The sequence below is a fragment of the Lithobates pipiens genome, unplaced genomic scaffold (assembly GCF_037356315.1).
Source record: "Lithobates pipiens isolate NorthernLeopardFrog02 unplaced genomic scaffold, aLitPip1_a1.2 Scaffold_19, whole genome shotgun sequence".
NCBI lineage: Eukaryota > Metazoa > Chordata > Amphibia > Anura > Ranidae > Lithobates > Lithobates pipiens.
The window spans coordinates 127,894,254-127,900,253 of record NW_027507764.1 but is presented as its reverse complement, the minus strand read 5'-3'; positions in this window follow the sequence as shown (position 1 = coordinate 127,900,253).

Sequence of the window (6,000 nt, the reverse complement as noted above, 5' to 3'; positions counted from 1 at the left end):
AGGCACGCTTACCGGAACCGGTGGACCTGACTGTTGAACGACAACGGATCAATCAAGCATAGATACCTTCAATCGATAAGTAGACCGGACTGTCACCAAAAACCTGGAAGCTTGTAGGTACACGCTACTGTTGTCCCGATAACATTCACAAAGAAGGCCAGTGAATGGATTCTAAATAGTCAAATGGTTAGATGAAAAGGGAGCCAGGGAGGTCTGCAAGAAATCCAATGGGGATGCTGATGTAAAATCACCACGGCAGGAGTGACACAGACTCGGAGGAAGGACCCAAAAAAACTTTTATCCATAGGGCATGGAAGGAAAAAGAAAGAGGGGTCTCCGATGGTGCAGGTCAAAACAAATGGGTTTTATTCATAAAAACCAACATACATAGAATAAAAATTGATCACAGTTCAATAAAAAGCAGTATGGGGAATGGTGTACCTGGCCCAATGCATTTTGTCCAAGAAGAACTTCTACTGGGGCATCTCAGTCCCTCTTTCTTTTTCCTTCCATGCCCTATGGATAAAAGTTTTTTGGGTCCTTCCTCCGAGTCTGTGTCACTCCTGCCAAGGTGATTTTACACCAGCAATATTCATCTCCATTGGATTTCTTGCAGACCTCTCTGGCTCTCTGTTCCATCTATACGGCCTGATATTCATTTGATTATTTGGAATCCATTCACTGGTCTTCTTCGTGAATGTTATCAGGAGAACAACAGAATGTATCTACAAGCTTCCAGGATTTTGGTGACAGTCCGGTCTACTTGGATTTATTGGAGTTATCCATGCTAGATTGATCCGTTGTCATTTGACAGTCGGGTCCACCGGTTCCGGTAAGCATGCCTAAGTCATGCCAATTGTCTGAAGGACATTTCCAGGTGATGGTCTACACGACTTTAAGACACTTCCACTGGGATACTCCTTCATTTTTATGATGGATATTTTTATATGTGTTTCATTTGGGGATTTTTAGTTTAACCTCCACTGTTTCCTTTAGAGGTCATATAACACGTATTGGGTCATATATAGGTCATATAAAACATATTGTTAGTGATTTTGTTTATACAAATTCAATTGATTGTTTTAGCGCTACACTGTTTACCCTCACCATTTTTCTGAATCTTGCCACATTCTTGTGTAGCTGTTTACTTACTTTGTATTTTTTGGTAAGCGCAGTAATCACCCTTTATCCACAAGACATAAAGATACAATTATATTTTAAGGTGGAGGGGCCCTTTAATATCTATTACATATTCATTGGAACTACAACATATTCAATTTGTTGGATGAAAGAATATGGAAATGAAGGCAGGTGAAAGTAACCCACCTTGAAATTTTAATCCTTGAACAATACAACATGGAGATTCACATAGATTGATCTTTAAAGCTGAAGGAAGTGATAATGAATGGAGCCTTAAGAAAAAACATATCAGCCCTTGACTCATCAAAAGATTATGGGAATAATCAATAGCTAGCCTTAGTCTATGTCAGTCTTCAAGGTAGCTGGTACTGTGTGAGGATTGTAGGGGTCCATTAGCACTGGCATTTACTCAAGCTCTGAATCCGAGCAGCAAGAATCTGCAGATACCTGCAGCTGGGATTGACAGATGTGTGCAGATAGCTGTGGCTGAGCCAGTACAATGCAATCAAGGGCTGTCAGCAGGCCACAGCTATTTGTGATTGTTTGCACAGGCAGCAATAACCTGTGTTTATCATGGCTGGATGCTCACACGGTGGAGTTGATTTACTAAAACTGGAGTGCAAAATCTGTTGCAGCTGTGCATAGAAACCAATCAGCTTTCCAAATTTTTGTCAAAGTTTAACTGACCAAGCTGAAGTTAGAAGCTGATTGGCTACCATGTACAGCTGCACCAGATTTATCATGCTCTAATTTTAGTAAATCAATCCCACTGTGTCAAGTCATTATCACCATAGATATTGTCTGGCTGTGTGAACAGTCACAAATAGCTGCTGAGCCCATATGCTGCAAAAACAGGCTGTCAGTGGCCACAGCTATCCACACTCATCTGTCAATACTACCCACAGGAATCCACAGCTTAAATTTACAGCATGTGTCTCTCTGGTAATAGAGTTATATTTGACAGAGCATCGCTCGGTATGACCAGCTGCAGGCTCCTTTTATAAGTGTATGCTCAGTAAACCCTAACATTAAACATCTCTTATTTTCTCCCTTTTCATCTGTAGTAGTGATGGACGAACTTCCGACGGGACGTTTCGTGAACGCGGCCGATAGTTCGCGAACCGCAACATTCGCGGCGGGCCCCATTGACTTCAATGACTTCAATGGGAGGCGAACTTTGCAAACCTACAGGTCAAATTTGCAGCCACAAATAATTACTAGCTGTGCAAACATAGTCTCACCACATGGCCAATGACATAACACATGTATGAGGTGAATCTGGGATTGACAACTACAAGCATTCTTTTTTTATATGTGAAATTGTGACAATTCAGGACTGTGGATCGCATGAAGGCAATGGAGGAGAGGGAAGGTCAGGGTAGGCAAAGAAGAGGGTGCAGGAGATGATCACCAGCAGCGTGACATACAGCAATGACACCAGCACCGTGATATACAGCACTGACACCAGCACCGTGATATACAGCACTGACATCAGCAGCGTGACATACAACAATGACACCTGCACCGTGATAGAGGGATCTGACACCAGCACCGTGATAGAGAGCACTGACATCAGCAGCGTGACATACAGCAATGACACCTGCACTGTGATAGAGTGATCTGACACCAGTACCGTGATATACAGCGCTGACACCAGCACCGTGATAGAGAGCACTGACATCAGCAGCGTGGCATACGGCAATGACACCTGCACCGTGATAGAGTGATCTGACACCAGCACCGTGATAGAGAGCACTGACATCAGCAGCGTGACATAAAGCACTGACACCAGCACCGTGATATACAGCACTGACACCAGCACCGTGATATACAGCACTGACATCAGCAGCGTGACATACAGCATTGACACCTGCACCGTGATAGAGTGATCTGACACCAGCACCGTGATAGAGAGCACTGACATCAGCAGCGTGACATAAAGCACTGACACCAGCACCGTGATATACAGCACTGACACCAGCACCGTGATATACAGCACTGACATCAGCAGCGTGACATACAGCAATGCCACCTGCACCATGATAGAGTGATCTGACACCAGCTGCGTGATAGAGAGCACTGACATCATCAGCATGACATAAAGCACTGACACCAGCACCGTGATATACAGCACTGACAGCAGCACCGTGATAGAGAGCACTGACATCAGCAGCGTGATATACAGCACTGACATCAGCAGCGTGACATACAGCAATGACACCTGCACCATGATAGAGTGATCTGACACCAGCTGCGTGATAGAGAGCACTGACATCAGCAGCGTGACATAAAGCACTGACACCAGCACCGTGATATACAGCACTGACAGCAGCACCATGATAGAGAGCACTGACATCAGCAGCGTGACATACAGCAATGACACCTGCACCGTGATAGAGTGATCTGACACCAGCACCGTGATAGAGAGCACTGACATCAGCAACGTGACATAAAGCACTGACACCAGCACCGTGATATACAGCACTGACAGCAGCACTGTGATAGAGAGCACTGACATCAGCAGCGTGACATACAGCAATGACACCTGCACCATGATAGAGTGATCTGACACCAGCACCGTGATAGAGAGCACAGACATCAGCAGCGTGACATAAAGCACTGACACCAGCACTGTGATATACAGCACTGACACCAGCACCATGATAGAGAGCACTGACATCAGCAGCGTGACACACAGCATTGACACCTGCACCGTGATAGAGTGATCTGACACCAGCACCGTGATAGAGAGCACTGACATCAGCAGCGTGACATAAAGCACTGACACCAGCACCGTGATATACAGCACTGACACCAGCACCGTGATATACAGCACTGACATCAGCAGCGTGACATACAGCAATGACACCTGCACCGTGATAGAGTGATCTGACACCAGCACCGTGATAGAGAGCACTGACATCAGCAGCGTGACATAAAGCACTGACACCAGCACCATGATATACAGCACTGACACCAGCACCGTGATATAAGCAGCCCCAGGAGGAAGTCAGCATAGCACAGGGATGGTGGAAGCCCCTCATAATGAGCATAGCACAGGGATGGTGGGAGCCCCTCATAATATGCACAGCAGAGGTACAGCCCCAGGAGGAAGTCAGCACAGCACAGGGATGGTGGGAGCCCCTCATAATAAGCAGCCCCGGGAGGAAGTCAGCACAGCACAGGGATGGTGGGAGCCCCTCATAATAAGCAGCCCCAGGAGGAAGTCAGCATAGCACAGGGATGGTTGGAGCCCCTCATAATAAGCAGCCCCAGGAGGAAGTCAGCACAGCACAGGGATGGTGAACTTGACAAACCTACAGGTCATATTTGCAGCCACAAAATAATTACTAGCTGTGCACACATAGTCCCACCACATGGCCAATGACATAACACATGTATGAGGTGAATCTGGGATCGACAACTACAAGCATTCTTCTATTATATGTGAAATTCTGACAATTCAGGACTCTTGAGACAATGGAGGCGAGGGAAGGTCAGGGTAGGCAAAGAAGAGGGTGCAGGAGATGATCACCAGCACCAGCACCATGATATAGAGCACTGACACTTGCCCCGTGATAGAGTGATCTGACACCAGCACCGTGATAGAGAGCACTGACATCAGCAGCGTGACATAAAGCACTGACACCAGCACCGTGATATACCAGTCCTTAAGGATTAGCAGACTGTACCTCACTCAACCCTATATACTGTAGTACCCTAGACCTTACCAGTCCTTATAAGGACCTTTGTGGAACTAGTAGGTTGTGAATGATTAGCAGACTGTACCTCAGTCCCTATACTGATAAAGGACTGCTGCAGCAGTAGGGCAGCAGTCAGCAGTAGTGCACCTCAACCCTATATATTGTGGACCTATACCAGTCCTTAAGGAATAGCAGACTGTACCTCACTCAACCCTATGTACTGTGGTACCCTAGACCTTACCAGTCCTTATAAGGACCTTTGTGGAACAAGTAGGTTGTGAATGATTAGCAGACTGTACCTCAGTCCCTATACTGATAAAGGACTACTGCAGCAGAAGGGCAGCAGTCAGCAGTAGTGCACCTCAACCCTATGTATTGTGGTCCTATACCAGTCCTTAAGGAACAGCAGACTGTACCTCACTCAACCCTATGTACTGTAGTACCCTAGACTTTACCAGTCCTTATAAGGACCTTTGTGGAACAAGTATGTTGTGAATGATTAGCAGACTGTACCTCAGTCCCTATACTGATAAAGGACTACTGCAGCAGAAGGGCAGCAGTCAGCAGTAGTGCACCTCAACCCTATATAAATTGTTGCCCTATACCAGTCCTTAAGGAATAGCAGACTGTACCTCACCCAACCCTATGTACTGTACTACCCTAGACCTTATCAGTCCTTATAAGGACCTTTGTGGAACAAGTAGGTTGTGAATGATTAGCAGACTGTACCTCAGTCCCTATACTGAGAAAGGACTACTGCAGCAGAAGGGCAGCAGTCAGCAGTAGTGCACCTCAACCCTATCTATTGTGGACCTATACCAGTCCTTAAGGAACAGCAGACTGTACCTCACTCAACCCTATGTACTGTAGTTCCCTAGACCTTACCAGTCCTTATAAGGACCTTTGTGGAACTAGTAGGTTGTGAATGATTAGCAGACTGTACCTCAGTCCCTATACTGATAAAGGACTACTGCAGCAGAAGGGCAGCAGGCGGCAGTAGTGCACCTCAACCCTATATAAATTGTGGACCTATACCAGTCCTTGAGGAATAGCAGACTGTACCTCACTAAACCCTATGTACTGTAGTACCCTAGACCTTACCAGTCCTTATAAGGACCTTTGTGGAACTAGTAGGTTGTGAATGATTAGCAGACTG